Source organism: Leptonychotes weddellii, chromosome 8 (genome assembly GCF_054177405.1).
Source record: "Leptonychotes weddellii isolate Sample4059 chromosome 8, ASM5417740v2, whole genome shotgun sequence".
Taxonomy (NCBI): Eukaryota; Metazoa; Chordata; class Mammalia; order Carnivora; family Phocidae; genus Leptonychotes; species Leptonychotes weddellii.
The window spans coordinates 82,626,024-82,643,851 of record NC_138376.1 but is presented as its reverse complement, the minus strand read 5'-3'; the positions used below and the strand labels follow the sequence as shown (position 1 = coordinate 82,643,851).

Sequence of the window (17,828 nt, the reverse complement as noted above, 5' to 3'; positions counted from 1 at the left end):
GTGCTTAAACCCATCTACATATGCTTAAGCCATTCCTCTATATTAAACTAGAAAAAGTCACAATTTTTTTTAAAGATTTTTAATTTATTACTTATTTGAGAGAGAGAAAGAGCCTGTGAGCGGGGGGTGGGGGCCGAGGGAGAGGAAAAGGGAGAGAATCCCAAGCCAACTCTGCACTGAGCGTGGAGCCCGATGTGGGGCTTGATCTTACAACCCTGAGATCATGACCTGAGCTGAAATCAAGAGTCTGTCGCTTAACTGACTGAGCCACCCAGGTGCACTGTCACAAAAAATTTTTATTTTTTTAAAAAAGATTTTATTTATTTATTTGACAGACAGACACAGCAAGAGAGGGAACACAAGCAGGGGGAGTGAGAAAGAGAGAAGCAGGCTTCCTGCGGAGCAGGGAGCCCGATGCGGGGCTCGATCCCAGGACCCTGGGATCATGACCCGAGCCGAAGGCAGATGCTTAACCGACTGAGCCACCCAGGCGCCCCTCACAAACAATTTTTAATTAAAAATCTACCAGGCAGTTACAGTTAGAAGATCAGGGTGGAAGAAAAGCTTTCAAAAATATAGGTTGATGTGCACAGTTATGCCTATGGGAATACATGCACTCAAGGGAAATGATGTACAGGGAAGAGAGCCAGGATGAAAGCTGAACCTGGAGAGAAAGAGGATAAATCATGAAAGAGGACAGACGAGGAAGAGAAAATCATCTCGTATTCTCCAATCTATAAAAAAAAAAACCACTGAGGGGTTCTGTTAAAATTTTAACTAAATTTTCCCTTTTTTCCCTCTATAGTCCTACACACAAACTGCGAGGTTAAGGTTAGATTTAGATAGATGGGGCCTATTTCCAAGCTATTTTTGCTTTTATAAATGTAGTTTGTAAACTCAGGGAAAGGTTCAGCCCCACATTTACCCATGATGTATTTGAATGAATGGATTCAAATCACCTTCCATGTGAGATAGTGTCCTAGATGAATAAATATCAAATATCAACATCAAATATTCTTTCCCAGGCTAGCTTTCTCAGTTAAAGTCATGTGCAAGGGCCATGAGAAGGCAGATTCTTCTTAAATGCTGGTGTGTCCCCAGGGACACCTGGTTAACTTGGCAGGACACCTCTATAGCTCTAAATTTGAAAACAGTCCAGATTTAGAAAACATAATTCTCATTACTATATGGTATTAGGTGTTCATTAAAAAAACAACAACAACCCAGATCCCTGAAAATATTATATCTCTAAGGAGAAAGAGGCCTGGAAATTTTTCCTATATTTCAGTGCCTAATTTTAGAATAACTTTTGCAAAAAAGAAACATTTTTTTGTGACATATGCCCAAGGAAACTAAAAAGACTTCATTTCCATAAGTGGAATCAACAGATGATTCCTTAGACAAGTAAAGAGGATTTACTATATTATGATTCTATACATTAAGTTGTTATATAACAACAGACAACAAGAACATTTGTTTAGTTCTACCCAGGCCTTACCCTAAAAGTTTTTGAGGTAAAGAGTATGATGAAAACTACAAATGATATGCTATTCCTTTCTTTTCTTTTTTTTAAATGTTAAATGTACTTTATTATTTTTGAAAATTGGTCATGTACATGATTATTTTTGGTCAGTCATAATACTTGATTGGCCAGCACAGATAAATATTTACAGAGAAGGACTAATACTTTAAAAAACTAGCCTTTGGAGCACATTTTTTAATTTAAAATTTTTTAAATGTTAAAACCAATATGAGTTGCAGGTTTTTATGCTATTCCTTTCATATGGAAAGGCCAGGTGAGGTAAAACAGTAAAAAATTACTCGATAAGCAGTCCTATTCTAGGTATTTTCTTTCTAGGAATTTTTGATACAGGATTTGGAATTTAAGCAAGGTCTCCAAAAATCATGTACATTAATACAACTAACAAAAACTATGACAGGCCTGCCTTTGGCTCAGGTCATGATCCCGGAGTCCTGGGATCGAGTTCCACATCGGGCTCCCGGCTCAGCGGGGAGCCTGCTTCTCCCTCTGACCCTCTCCCCTCTCACACTGTTTCTCTCTCTCTCTCTCTCTCTCAAATAAATAAATAAATAAAATCTTCAAAAAAAAAAACCCTATGACAGGTCAAGTACATTTTACTTCTAGTGCTTCTGATATGACTGGCTGTTTATTTTTAAAATAGTCAAGGCTAATTTTTTAAAATATGTATAAAGTGTTTTTTGTAGAGCTATATATGCAGGTTTCCCCTGCCATCTAAAAGCTGAGCATTCCTATTAAAACTCTGATAAGCCAAAATGGTGTGAAGAGCACGGTATCCCCCCACTTTGCTTTTATTTTTTTTAATTATTTTTTTAATTTATTTTTTTGACAGAGACAGCGAGAGAGGGGACACAGCAGGGGGAGCGGGAGAGGGAGAAGCAGGCTTCCCGCCGAGCAGGGAGCCCAATGTGGGGCTCGATCCCAGGACCCTGGGATCCTGACCTGAGCTGAAGGCAGGTGCTTAACCACAGCCACCCAGGCGCCCCTGCCACTTTGCTCTTATGCGAGACCTACATTAATAACTTGTTTTCACTCACCAAGAAATCTGAAGAGGACTTTTGCTTTTATAAGACAGAGCTATTGCAGGTCTCGCATAAAAGCAAAGTGATATAACACGAACCTTCAGAAAGAAGGGGATACCTGTATTATTTTTGGATGCATCATTATGTAAATTCAGTCCCATCACAACTAACTCAAGTGGCCATATCAGTTTTGTTTGCTTGTTTGTTTTTAAAAGGCCCACTGCAGTAAGAAGGTATACCACTTAGTGAGAAGTTCCTACACAATGAATAGGTTTCTCCCAGAGCCCAAATCAGGTTTGTGATTCCTTTGGCCCCACATAGCACTAAGAAGTCTAGCAATGTCAAAGGTGATCTGGCAAACCTAAAAAAGATTAGAGAAAGTGCTTTGGATGAACAATAATGGACCATCATTCCTGACTGAGAGCCTGTGTTTTAGTTTGCATGGAAAACGATACTCTTTCATGGAGTAATGAAGCAGGAATATTTACTCAAGTTGAGTGCTAACAATTCTGTACTTTATTTGGGCACACAGGAATTTAGATTGATCAAATATTGGTGGAAATACTGTAGAAGAATGGGCTTAAAAATCTTTTTGTTCATAAATTTTTACCACAAATTCTAAAACAACTTTCTCTCTCCTTCCTTTCTCTTTCTCCCAAACCTTAACAGTTACATTGTGAGAAGCAGTTTCAATAATGTAAGATCTGCAGTTAATCTATTATTATTATTATATCAATATTAATATGTCATGAACTAAATCAAATATGGAAATTTTCAGTGACACAAGTGAACTGAGTTAGAAGCATGTTTTTAGGGGCGAGGGAAGGATTTTTTCCTTTGTTAAATTACAAATTCTTATTATAGAGGATTTTTGCCAACTTAAACAATCACTCAGAGTTTGAAAGCTTGTCTGTTTATAGTAAAGTACGCCTGAACCATGACACAATAGTATCACTATTTTAACTTTTATTTTATAAAGAAATTTTAACTTTACAAAAACTCTCTTGACAACTGGAACAAATCCACTGAGCTAGTATGGCTTAACTGTTTCCTATGTGCAAAGCCCTCGGGTCTCTGGGAACACAGGAATAAATACTGTCTTCACTCTCAGGCAAGAGGGACCACCAATGCTAGTTAAACATTTGCCTTCATACCAAGCACTATGCTCAGCAGTCTCAAGTACATCATCTCAGTGAAGCCCTACAACAGTTTTGTGAAGGATGAAGTCTTAGACAATAGCACAGAAGCTGTGACATGTGCCCAGACACGACATTCAAGCTACTACTCATGAGATGGGGTGGAAGGAGGCAGGGCCGTAAGAGGCCTTGGGCTGCAGCTATTTATGCACCAATACAGACACATGCCAATATTTTCATACCTGGAGCAGCTTTCTTGGGGTGTACCCGCTGAATGTCAACTCTACTTGTACCCAAATGATTTTAATACAAGCTAGGAACTGAGGGGGGCAATGAAAAACACTGAAATAACTCCCATGTGGTTACAAAAAAAAAAAAAAAAGGAAGGGATTTCTGATTGGGAGAAGGTGTCAAGGAGACTTCTTGGAGGAGGTGATGCTTGAGCTGGGTTCTGAAAAATGGGCTGAATTTGAAGCATGTGGCTGACATTAGGTCTAGAGTAGAGAAGGAATTTCAAGCGAAGTCAATGAGTGAGCCGAGGCAGAGTGCCAAGAACATATGGGCTGTGTGCTGGAGAAGAATGAGCTCTGGAAATACAGATTGGAGTTGGACCAGAGAGAGAACTGAATGGCAGGTCAAGAAACACAAAAAGCTGGTGAGCAATTAATAGATTTGGAGGCATGATGTGATCTGGCAGGAGTGGGCAGGATGGGAAGGAGGGAAAAGACTGGAAGGGACAAAATCAGGTAGTTCTTCTATTTATTAAACACTGCAAAAGGGGATCTTCTACTTCGAGGTATCTTAATATCTAAATCAGGTAGTTCTTATGTAATCAGTCAACTAATTCTTAGAGGTCCTCAAGGAAGTATTCCTGGATATGCCTCTCCCTGTCCTCCAGCCTCAGTTAGGTGCTCCTCCTCCATAATCTACAAGGTCACCAGTTGGCCTCTGTCAGTACACCCTCCCCCTACACCCCTGGTGCTGCTTCACCTGACTCTGAGCCACGGTTCCCTATGTGAGGCATGGCTGAAGGTCCACATTTGTTGAATCGCTGAACTCCATTTCCTCTCTCTCCCTTTTCAAGACTTATTTATTTTGAGAGAGAGAGAGCACCCATGAGCAGGGGAAAGGGACAAAGGGAGAGAGAGAATCTCAAGCAGACTCCCCGCTGAGCTCGGAACCTGACTTGGGGCTCCGTTTCACAACCCTGAGATCATGACCTGAGCTGAAATCAAGAGTCACCCAGGTGCCCCTGAACTCCATTTTCCAATACAGATCTGAGCTAAGCAATATCAAGCTGAAGGCAATATGGCTTCTTTCATTGGAGACATTTGTTACAGTGGATTAGGAAGGCCTATGGGACTTTATTTCAATGGCATCTGATTCTTTTTTTTTTTTTTTTTTTTAAAGTAGGTTCCAAGCCCAGTGTGGGGCTTGAACTCATGACCCTGAGATCAAGCACTGCATGCTCTACTGAGTCAGCAGGGCACCCTGTCAAATGGCATTTGATTCTTGATGCCAAGTGGTAATATGAGATCAAATTCAGCTCCCTTTTCCTTTCTTGCCTTCACTGCAAGTTGCCTGGCAGGGAGTAAGACTTGATTTAACAGTGTGATCTGTGAATGAGGCATTGAAAGCCTGTAATGAAGGAGTAAAGGTGAAACAGAGGTAAGAAGAGAGATGAGAACAAGTGAGGGGCAACAAGAGCAGAAGAACCAACAAGATTTAGCAGCTGAGAGGACAGCAAGAAGCCAGAGGTGATACTTTATGCAAACCTGGAGGGGGAGGTCAGAAGGCCCGGAGACCTTTTAAAAGAAAACAGGAGAAGTAGACTTTGAAGGGAAAGAAGAAAAAGGCTATGAGCTGCCTTGCATCACTGTCCTGAGTTTATGATGTCCACAGGACCTCTAGAGGATGACCATCACCAGCAGTAGAAAATCTGAAACTGGAGATCTTCATTTTTAACAAAATATTTCTTACTCATTGGGGGAAAATTTCAGAGTCCTCATTTGTAAAAATTTGTATCTAATTATCAAGACCTGTCTTTCTCTTTGCTGCTAATAGTTACCTGAATTTGTAAAAATTTGTATCCAATTATCAAGACCTGTCTTTCTCTTTGCTGCTAAGTTACCTGAATTTGTAAACATTTGTATCCAATTATCAAGACCTGTCTTTCTCTTTGCTGCTAATAGTTACTGAACCAGTCTCCCTGCTAAATGCAGCACTGCTCTTTAAAGATATTTTGCAACAAGGGAAAGGCTGACCATCTCCACCCTCTATTCCCTGCAAATCAAATACAGATCTTCCTCAACTTATGATAGGGTTACATCCTGAAAAACCCATCCTAAATTGAAAATATCATTAAGTCGAAAATGCATTCAATCCACCTAACCTACTGAACATCATAGTATAACATAGCCTAACTTAAACGTGCTCAGAATACTTACATTAGCCCACAGTTGGACAAAATCATCTAACGTTATAATGAGCGTTGAGTACGTATCTCGTGTAATTTATCGAATACTGTGCTAACGTAAAAACCAGAATGGCTGGGGGACACCTGGGTGGCTCAGTCGGTTAAGTGGCTGCCTTCTGCTCAGGTCCTGATCCTGGGGTCCTGGGATGGAGCACCCCCCCCAGAGGAGTCTGCTTCCCCCTCTGCCCCTCCCCCACTTGGTGAATGCTCGCACTCTCTCTCTCAAATAAATGCATAAAATCTTTAAATTAAAAAAAATTTAAAAATAAAAATACAGAATGGTTGTGAGTGTATCATAGTAAGTGGCTGCCACTACCCAGCATCACCAGGGAGTATCATAGAGCCTATGGCTAGCCCGGGAAAAGATAAAAATTCAAAGTATGGTTTCTACTAAATATATACTGCTTCCTCACCAACAGTAAAGTTGAAAAATTTTAAGCTGAACCATTGTGAGTTGGGGCCATCTGCACTCAAGACCCTTTCCACAATTTTGAAAAACCTTTCTGTTAACATGAGCACCCAAAGAGGCAGTGGTTAAATGCATTGCTGGAGTAGAGGTTCATATACCCTCTTGGCAATTCACAGCTGTGTGACGTTGGCAAGGATTGTATGCCTCTAAGCTTCAGTTTCCTCATCTGTAAAATAGGGATGGCCATAATTGCCTTATAGGATTGTTCTGATAATTAAATAACATAATTCATGTAAAGTGCTTTAGCATCTGGCCCTTAAGAAAAAGTGCCTGACTATGTCATAAAAGGATACAATAAAAATTCTCCCATGAATAAAAAACTGCATTTTAAAAAAGAAATTGTGGGGCATCTCGGTGGCTCAGTCGTTAAGCGTCTGCCTTCAGCTCAGGTCATGATCCCAGCCTCCTGGGATCGAGCCCCGCATGGGGCTCCCTGCTCGTCTGGAAGCCTGCTTCTCCCTCTCCCATTCCCCCTGCTTGTGTTCCCTCTCTTGCTGTGTCTCTCTCTGTCAAATAAATAAAATCTTAAAAATAAAAAAAGAGGGCGCCTGGGTGACTCAGTTGGTTAAGCGGCTGCCTTCGGCTCGGGTCACGATCCTGGAGTCCCTGGATTGAGTCCCGCATCGGGCTCCCTGCTCCGCGGGGAGTCTGCTTCTCCCGCTGACCCTCCCCCCTCTCATGTGCTCTCTCTCATTCTCTCTCTCTCAAATAAATAAATAAAAATCTTTAAAAAAAAAAAGAAAAAAAGAAATTGCAAATGAAAGGGAATGACGTTTGTTTAGTGTTTCCGTAAATTTTGTAAGTTAAATTTAAATGGAAGGTGTTTTTTTGTGAAAAATAATTTTTATTAGGTATTTTATTGAATATCAGGTATGCCAAATCAACAACTAATCAGAGTTTCATAGATTCACAAAATAGGATACAAATAAAGCGCTTCTTGCTTTTCTACCACGTTAAAATAATTCTAAATTAGAGTGGGATGGAAGAGCCGCTGTGATAGTCATGGGAACGGACGATAAAAGGCATTATATGTACATATGATGTATTTTTTTTTTAAAGATTTTATTTATTTATTTGAGACAGAGAGAATGAGAGACAGAGAGCATGAGAGGGAGGAGGGTCAGAGGGAGAAGCAGACTCACCGCCGAGCAGGGAGCGCGATGCGGGACTCGATCCCGGGACTCCAGGATCATGACCTGAGCCGAAGGCAGTCGCTCAACCAACCGAGCCACCCATATGATGTATTTTAATGTATACTGTTACCTTTATTTATTTATTGGGGCCCTCCCTATCTGTTGCCTAAAAGAGCCCAGGTACAATCTGTGTGACCGTGGCGAGGTCGCTGTCTGCCTAGACAAAGCCCTTTGGTATACCACTTTCATTCAGTAAATATTTCCAAGCTTCTGTTAGGCTCCACGCACTTGACTAAACGCTCAGTGTACAGAAATAAGGACAGCCGCGGCCCGACGCCGAGAGCATGCACCCTTCTGGGGGCAGAAAGGCGGACGACAGCAGGAGAGGTCCCCGGTGACCCGGCGGGGGACGCCTCACCTCCCGTGCGGACAGAGGCTTCCCCGCTCCCGGCAATGCCCCCTCCTCCACAGGTTCAGGCCAGGACACAGCACAGCAGCGCGGTCACTCTGCCTGCCAGCCCACCCTCCTGCCAGCCCCCTAGCCCGCCCGCTCAGCCGGGCCGGCCAGCGTCTCCATGGTAACCGTACACAAACTACCTACCCCGGGCGCCTGGGCCGCCTGCCTGCAGAGCCAGGTCGCTGCTGGGCGGGCGGAGCGGGACAGGAAATGAGCTGGGACTGGGCGCAGGAAAGGGGGCTTCCGGCCAGACCCAAAGCCGCTGTGATTAGCGCTGGTGACAGTAACAGCTGCGGAGGTTCAGCTCATCCTTTAGCTTTCCCGAGGCAGCCGCAGCCGCGAAGGAGCGGCAGGGCGGGGCGGGGCGGGGCGGGGCGAGGCGGGGCGGGGCGGGGCCGGGAGAGGAGAGACGGGGAGGTTTCCCGGCGCGCCGGGCCACTGGGCCTGCGCCGGTCCCCCAAGCGCATGCGTAGGAACGCTAAGGCCAGGAGCGGGCGGGCAGGCGAGCAGGCGGGGTGCGGGGAGGATCCTAGGCGAGGGCTGGAGGCGGGGAGTGCGAGGGAACCGCTTAGAAGACAGGTGTGGGGCGGAGCTCCCTTTTAAATTAGCAGCTTACCGAACCCTATTTGTTGAGAGTCTACGAGATCTCAGCACCTCTATTAAATAACAATAAACAGGATGGCAGCTTATTCTGAAGGATTTGCTGAAGGCTGAAGGATTTGCTGATTCAAGTTACAGCCTGTATAGCCTTGAACTAGTTGTCTTAACCTCTTAGTTCCCTCATTTGTAAAATGGAGATAATTAGTAGTACCTAGCTAGGTCTTGTAGTTGCGGCAAAGACTGAATGAGAAAATAGATATAAAGCGCTATGCACGTGGCAATGAATGAATGTTAAACTGTTGGCTGTTTTTAAGCCCTTGGACGGGTGCAGCACTTTAGAGTTTACAAAGGGTATTTTATTGTATATTTTCTTTTTAAGTGTCCCTACCACTGTGCGGTAGCAAGCCTGGCATCCCCATTCACAGGGGACAAAACAGGGGTCCGAAGTGTAATGAATGACAGTGGTAGATTCAATCTAGGCTTCCCATGGGCAAACATTTTTTGTACTTACTGCGCCATCACAGTTGATTGGCAAAAACAACAACAACAACAACAAAAACGTTTATGTATTTCCGGTTTAAATTCCTTTCTCTCCTATTAGACCATTCAGCAGCACTTTACAGTGTGATTTCACTGAGTGAAACCATAATCACACTCCATTCAAGTTTATACCACGTTTTATAAATATAGGGATTTTTCAACTGAAGTGTTGTTGTCAACATAAAAAATGCCACATGCCTTAGTGCTAAGTATCTTGTAAAGAATGATTAAATTGAAAATACTTTTGAGCACATATTATGTGTAAGCCAACATGTTAGGTGGGAAATGATACTAACCTAAACTAAAGGAATGTAAGTATTCTTCAAAGTATCCAAGAGGACATACTCATTAGTTGATTGGGTCATTTTAAGGCCTGAAACAAAGCATTTGTGTTCTTCCAGGTTGAAATTTTTTCCACTGAGTCAACATGTCATCACATCAAGTCCCTTTTACTGGCCACTGGACTCCATTATGCAAAGGGAACTTTGCCCATTTAATATAAAAACATAACTAATATTTTGAATTCACAACTTGTGAGATGTGATTAAAATGCAACTTAATTTTAGTCTCTCACAGCTGTTTTCAGGTATATTCAGTGTTGGTTGTCTTTCCCTGCCCCTAGATGGAAAGTTGGGTAGAGTCCATGTATTTTCTGCTCATTTTTAGGTAACTGATAGTCCTATAGTAACTAAATCCAACCGCAGCTTCATTCCAAAATTATAATGTTGGATACAAGATATAAACAAATGCATCAAACTTTACTTGAAAATAAGACTTCATCCCCCTCTCCTGTTCTCAGGTCTCCAGATAACTTGCCCAGCAGGGATGCAGTTGGTTTAGGCTCAGCACTCCCCCATTCACTAGAGGCCACTTTAGGACCCACCCTGGGTGGAGGTGGGCAGGAAGTGGGGAGAAAAGAAGCCAGGAGATGGAGCACTTCTTCCTGGATTTGAATAGCTTTGAGCTTACCCTGCCTGGGCTATAGTTAAAGCAGCCCATATGGAGCCCTCCTGGGTTCTTCAGCATTTCCTATTAATGAAGACTTCTTTCCAGGGGACTCTTCAGGTGAATGCTGAGCTATTCCTCTGCTTGTTTATAACTCCTTCTCTGACCCTAGAAATCCAGGGTTTACTCCAGCCCCTTTAGATGGGTCCCAAGATGGTGCCATACCTTGTCAAAAAAAAAAAAAAACAACCCCACAGACATCTCTTTCCCTAGTGACTGTGAGAATGCAGGCCCATCCCAGTGCGGCACTCCCCACCCACCGTGCCCCCCCATCCTGTCACAGGATGGAGCTTTAGCTTTCCCAGAGTGAGGCGAACTCCAGTCCTCTGGACTACCTAACTACAGTCTCTGGCAGGCTCCTCTGGGAAGGCCTCTCACTGGATTTGAGATGAAGGGTGTGGCATCCCCACACTCCTCTCCAAAGAAACTTCCTCACCCATTTTGCCCCTGCATTCTCTGACTTCTCACTTTTTAGCCTCAGCCTGGACCCTTTGGTCCAGGGAGTCTGTATATTTCTTTGTAACTTGCCCTAAGGAGACTTTGCCTCGCCTTCACTTTGGAACTGATGATTACTCACTTACCATCTCAGCTGAAACTGCAGTTTAAAAAGCTATTGTGCAGCCAATTACTAACTATGGTCTTGCACCCAGGGTCTTGGTCTAAAATAGACAAGTAAGCTCACTACTGGAACCGGAAGCTAGCCAACTCAGTTGGCTAGGAAATGTCTGCCAGGCAAATTAGAACAATTGAAAAGAGTGACAAGGGCAGAATTATAGGAAGCAATTATTTAAAGCAATAAATCTGCCCAGCTTACATTACTGAAAGACACGACACAAGAAAATATTGAGCCTATCATAGCAATGGCCTATTATCCTGACTTGGCTATTCCTCCATGCTTACCTGATGACTATTTAACAGAATTTGACATAATGAAATTTGTAAGTGGAATTATTTTAGAAACAAAATTGCTATTTTTTATACCTTAGAAAGAGTAAGGAGGAAAACAAAATATTAATTGTAAGCATCTGACATTTATAAAGCACTTTATAATTTCCAAATTGCTTCCATTTGGAGCATTTCATTTTCACTGTTTTATTTGCAGTTTACAACTAGCCTGAGAGGTGATTAGTTCAGGGATTGTTATCCCAATTTGAAAGTGGAAAAAACTGAGGTTCACAGAGGGTAAGTGATCTGCCCACAGTCACAGAGCTAGTAAAGTGATGTGAGACCTGGTGTTTTTGCTGCCCAAGTCCCAAGTGCCACCTGCCATTGTACATGGGTAAATACAGTTTTTCAGGCTGAGGCCTCTCATTCACAGCATTGAGAGGTACTTCCTAGGCTGCTGAAACTGTTAAGATATGCCCTTCATTTTCTCCTTTCACTTATCTCAGACTACATCCTATGTGGGGCTACAGGGATCAAGAGGGACTTGAGAATCTTTACAGTCACTTGAAAATGCCTGCTGCACTTTTGGGTTTTGAGTTAAGATGAGAATTACACACTCTAAGATGGAAAAATGCAACAAAATGTTGAACTCATAGATGGTTTTATCCACATACTACCAGGGGATTTTATAGTTTATATTACAGTCTATACCACACACATCTCATGTTTAATATCTGTAAGCTGATCTGGGTTTATATATTAGATATATTTTTGAGAAGATGATGTTAAATAAATAATGCTCACAATTCCCTCAATGATTTTTATGACCATAACAGAGATGGACTCACAGAGGAAAAAAAAATTGCTTCTGGCATGGAATAAAAATCACCGATTTAGAATTCCAACATTCACTTCAAGACACTTTCTGCTTTTGTCAATATGGAATCTCGGTGCTTTAATTATATTTATCACATAATGTCTGTGAGGAGTTCATCAAATTGATAGCCTACACAGTGTCTGCATACAAATTTCAAGGTACCAATACATTAAAATGCAACTTGGTGGAAATTTACAATGCAATGAAAATTAACTAACTTCATGGAACTTCATAGATACAAGACTGTAGAATGGTCTTAAAACTTACCAGCTGAAAAAAAGTACATGAAAATTCTCTATTTAATGGGGCTCAGCCTTTACCAGTGCATCTGAAGTATTACTTTGCCTTTAAGCACATTATCCCCACCACAGCAGCCCCACCACCCCAGGCCACGCTCCCAGGAGCAGTCAAGTCAAATTGTTGCTAGGGATGCTAATGAATGGGGGTTCATTTAATTACCAGTTTATTACAGAATCTCTGACTACTTGGTATTTCGTTGGAGGGGAGAGGGTTCTAGTTTTCAGGGATTGAGTCAGTAGGAGTCTTAACTCTGAATTGCCTCATCTTAAACAACTGCCGAGGTCCCTCTTCTATGTTGGAAGAGACCTATTGAGACAATCAGAAACTGGCTATTTTCTTTTTTTTTGGTCAGCCTCACCTGTGAGACCTTTCTAAGTGAGCATGTCTGGGAGCTTGGGGCTGCAAATGACAGAATATCCCATCAAAAGTAGCTTAAAGACCGACGACATTTATTATTTTAACAATCAACCTCAAAGCGGGCTGCTTTGGGGTTGGTCCTGCAACTCAGGGCTGCCATGAAGAAGTGTCAGTGATGGTCACAAGATGGTCGTGGCAGCGCTGAGCTGTGCCTTCTCACAGGACGGCGTCTCAAAGCAGGAAAGAGAGAGGAGGGGCAGAACCCTCTCCATGTACACCTCTTTACGCGGGAAAGGGGGAAATTTCCCAGAAGCCTCACATCTCACTGTTCAGAACTGTGTCACATGCCCACATGCCAGGCCCTGCCGGAGATGAATGGATTGCTATTACTATGATCGACTCACATCAATCATGGCTCATCCTCTGGGGCTCGGGGGGAGGAGTCCGTCTTCTCTGCGCTCTTTGCTGCTGCAACCTGACCCAAACTGAAGTTCTTGTCAGCATCTATTGGGTAGATGCTGACAACATCCGCCACGATGGTCTGGGTGAGTTTAACCGAATGAAGAGTGTCTCCCAATAAGAGGTTTTGGAGTCTGTTCACTCTGATTGGAACAAGAGAGCTGAAAGTAATGCCGAGGCCAGGGGCTCCAGTCTGGCGCTAACTCCCAAGGGGGAGGCCCTGGTCCCTGGTCTCACCGCTGTTCGATCCTAGTGGCCATTTGAATCACCAGGGGAACTTCAAAAGCCATCTCTGCCCAGCGCCCCAGATGTTCTGATTCCGTTGCCGGGGAGGAGAGCGCAGGGGAAAGGGTTTCGTGGTTTTTGGAGCTGTGGAGGATGCTGTAATGTGCAGCATGGAGAACCCCAACCCTGGTGAAGGCCAGGGCTCTCCTGCCTGAGGGCCTCAGCCAGGACCCAACAGGAAGCAGAGAAGTAAAAAGAATCCTTGGCTTTAAGAGCAGAAAGACTAGAACTCTGCACAACTCAGAGATGAAAAAACGGATCGCACTGACTCCCGTGCTATCCTTGATAACCCTCCCTTCTGGTCCCATGCCATCTTGGGCACTTTTTATATCTACCCTCCAACTGGCCTCTCGGACCCCACTCCATTCTCCCCCCGCTCCGAGGCCACCCTACACTCAACAACCAAAGGAACTATTGTAGACCACATTCCTGGACGTGCCCGTCTCTGCTCGCGACGTCTGCCTGTTGGCCAAATTAAATCCCAGATCCTCTGCCGTCTGTCCTACAGCTTGTACTGCTACCTTATTATAATAACTAGGATTTATTCAAGGGTTCTAACAGACCCTGGGTTAAGTGCTTTGATGACTTTAAATCAGGAAATCTTTCAACACTAAAAGCACAGCTATTATCCTCCCTTTACATGCAAGGAAATTGAGGTTTAGTGTCCTCACTTGCTCAGGTCACACAGGTGGTAAAAGTGGCGGATCTAGGAGTCAAGTCCAGCTAGTCTGACTGCGGAGGCCATATCCCTACATGCACCATGTGCTCAGCCAAACCGACTACTGCCATCGCCCGGACTCTCCCTGCATCTCCCCACCTCTGTGCCTTCGCTTTGGTTGGTGCCTCTCCCCTAGAAAGCCTGGGCACTGGGCAATGATGTTTATAGAACCCTGGAAGACTGGCAAGGAGGCACTTGTCTTGGCATTGTCCACAGGAGAAACAAAGAAGATTGAATGTATCCGCCCATTCCCTCCTGCCTCCTGTTTTTCACTGGTCAAGTTCATGGTGGATCTGGTTGGGACACGTCTATGGTTTTCTATACAGTGCCCCACAGCCCCAGAAGAAGAGCAGTGCCTAGGCCTGGGGAGGGCCCAGAGGGTACAGTCGGAAGGGGCAGGCTGCAGGCCTGGGCTGCATGGGGAAGTAGAGGGAGAGGAGAGTGTGCTGGTCTGGGAGGCCTGGGAGAGGGTGGAGGTCACACAAGGGCCCAGAGCAGATGACGTGGCTTAAGGCCAGAAGTGAGAAATGTGCTATGGTAGCAAGAGTCCTGAACTGGGAGTCAGGAGACCTTCATCCAAATGCTGCTTCTACCACTGCTCAGGGGGTGCCTATGAGCACATCATCTAATCGCTGCAGTGAAATGTGGAGGTTAAACTAAATGACCCTTGAGAGACAGCCACGCTCTAGAATTCTCTAGAATGGGAGAGGCTGTCGTCAAAGAGGGGGCTGAGGGTTAGAGATTTTGGAGGTGGCTCTTTTGTGACAGCCAGATAATGAGGTCCAAGGTGTGGCTGGCTGGCTGCTTCCCTGGAGAAGGTCCGGGTGGTGGCGGGCACCGCCAGAACGGGAACAGAGGGGCAGAACCCGACCTGTCAGTAGTGCGTTCCTCAAGGCTCTTGTGCTGCGCTAATGACACTTGTTTGCTGGTACCACCCCCCACAGAACCTGCAGCCCCGGAAAAAACTACCACTCCCCAGGGCTCGAGGCTCCAGGAGAGAGAGGCCTCCTGCTTCTCTTGGGGGGTGATAGCAGGCAGTTGCCCTGCGAAGGAACTGACTAGTCTGGAGACCCTGTGGGCTTAGAGAGGGTCACCCAGGATACTGACTTGGCCATTCCTTGGGGTTCTCCAATTTTAAACAATATACTTATATACTATTGAGTTACCAGCCCAAGAATATATTATCTTGGCAATATTAACAAGAAGGAAATGTAAATAGAGAAAAGTATAATTTAACTGTGGAAATTCAGGTGATCCAGGAAATAGAGTCCAGCTTCAAGCTTAAATATTCAGACAGATGGAATCCTAGCAGGTCCCAAATCTAACGGAAAGTATTTGGGCTTCTAATAGCAACATCTTTAAGAGCTAAAGATGTTAAGCACATCTCACTGGAATGAGAATGGTCATACAATTCTTTATCTTTTTTTTTTTTTTTGAGATTTTATTTATTTATTTATTTGACAGAGAGAGAGCGCAAGTGAGCACAAGCAGGGGGAGCAGGAGAGGGAGAAGCCGACTCCCCGCTGAGCAAGGAGCCGGATGCGGGGCTTGATCCCAGGACCCTGGGATCATGACCCGAGCAGAAGGCAGGCGCTTAACCGACTGAGCCACCCAGGTGCCTGGGTCATACAATTCTTTATGCTATTCAGACAAAAGTTATTACATAAATAGGGTATACACAATATTACCTACCAAGAATGCAAAAGTAATAGCCACAAAAAAATTAAAGCCTCCTGATATTCACTTGTGCACGCGCAAAGCACTTTTCTTCATCAGAGCTCAAAACACATTTCATAGAACTAAATACACACCTACACACATGCACATGTGAAACAGAGGAAATCCAAACATGGTGATGAGCTATCAATGTCAATGTCCTGGCTGGGATATTGTGCTGTAGTTCTGCAAGATGTCACCGTTGGGGAAGGGGGGCAAGGGGTACGTGGGACTTCTCAGAACCTCTCTATATTATTTCTTACAACTGCATGTGAATCTACAGTGATCTGAAAATAAAAAGTTTAAAATAAACCACTTCACTCTCTCACTTCCTATTTCATGTCTGCAAGGCTCCTCAATGCAAACATAGAAGAAATATGAGTTGGGAAATAAACAGGATGATTATTTCACAATGCAGTCTGGATAAAACAATTTCTGTCTGGAACTTGGAAACCAGTGGACTGGCCTTAACTGACCAAAAAAAGTGGATTTCAGCACTGAAAGTCTCAGTGAAATTATTCTTTCCTGGCGTTTTTCTAAGTTCACACCCAGAGATTGTTAAAATGAGCACTGTGTCAATCACAGTTTTCTTAACATTTTGTTCTTAAAAATTTCAGCTTCATTGAGGTATAATTGACTTATAATTTTTTTTAACATTTCAGTGCCACAGTTTTTATTAGGGTATAGAAAGAAACAAAGTTTTCGATTTTTTAAAAGATGTTATTTATTTGAGAGAGAGAGAGAGCACAAGCAGGGGGAGGGGCAGAGGGAGAAGCAGACTGAGCAGGGAGCCCAATGCAGGACTGGTTCCTGGGACTCCGAATCATGACCCAACTCAAAGGCAGATGCTTAACCAACTGAGCCACCCAGGTGCCCTAAAACTTCGATTTTTAAACTACGTTTGATGTTGAGAGTTCAAGCTCAAGTTAAGAGAAGGAATTTTTGGCATAGACAGCAGTGTTCAAAGCAGCTCATTTTCTATCAGGAGTGGAGACCCCCTGACTCCCGCCCCACCCCCTCCCCCACCCCGCCTCCTGCTGCTCCAGGCCGCACACTGTTCCCACCTCCCACGCCCTTTAATTAAGCTGCTGGGGCCAAGCCCCCAGCCAACCGTGGCTGACCACGCCACGCACCACCTCCCATTTCGGCCTAGCACCCACATTAAAGCTCTGCCAGCCTTTTGCACTAAGCGGCTTAAGGTCTTAAGAAGCCACGTGACCGCATCTCGTACCAGCCGGTCTCCTACAACAGCTCCTGGCAGAGTGCACTGCGGTTCCCCAGCCAGGACCCTCCCTGAGGTCCTGAGGAGCGCCGAGGAAAGCTCATCCTATCCTGAAGGGAAGTCATTTCATGTCCCCAAGCGCTCAGTACAGCAGTCCTATGCCAACGCCCAGTCCTCGCTTTCAAGGACCTTACCAAGAAAGATTATTGCCTCTGTGGGAAGTTTCACAAGATGCTCCAAAGCATCTCTTTCTTTGGTCATTGTTTTTTTCACTGTGTATTATACTTTTTGTTTATTTGGGTCACAGAGAGGAGAACCCCGAGAAGAGGATAATGGGAATGCTAAGCTAAATGGAATGGTAAGCGCCTGAGAACAGAGATCTTGTCCCTCTTGCTCACCTTTGGGTATCTTCAGTGCAAGCATGGTAGCTGGAACATAGAGATGTTCAAGAAATATTTGTTGAATAAGGGAACAAATGAATGTGGGCTTGAGAATGTGATACTCGGGGTCAGCAGATCACAATATGGAACCCTTATGATCCAGGAGGTCTTTCCATTGACGGTCACCCCCAGTCTCCTGCCAGTTATTTCTGGGAGTGCCCACAGCTCTGCCATCTCCCTGTGTTTAGGAA

At 44.2% G+C, this 17,828-nt stretch overlaps 1 protein-coding gene across 1 annotated transcript in view; it reads right to left on the bottom strand.

The window, feature by feature from the left end:
* The window catches only part of ARMC2 (armadillo repeat containing 2), a 104,272-nt gene extending 95,666 nt beyond the window's left edge, over nucleotides 1–8,606 (bottom strand). The window contains exon 1 of the mRNA XM_081828760.1: nucleotides 8,378–8,606. The gene's annotated coding sequence lies outside the window, so the exon portion shown is untranslated. The remainder of the gene's footprint in view (nucleotides 1–8,377) is intronic.
* Between the last annotated feature and the right edge of the window lie 9,222 nt (nucleotides 8,607–17,828).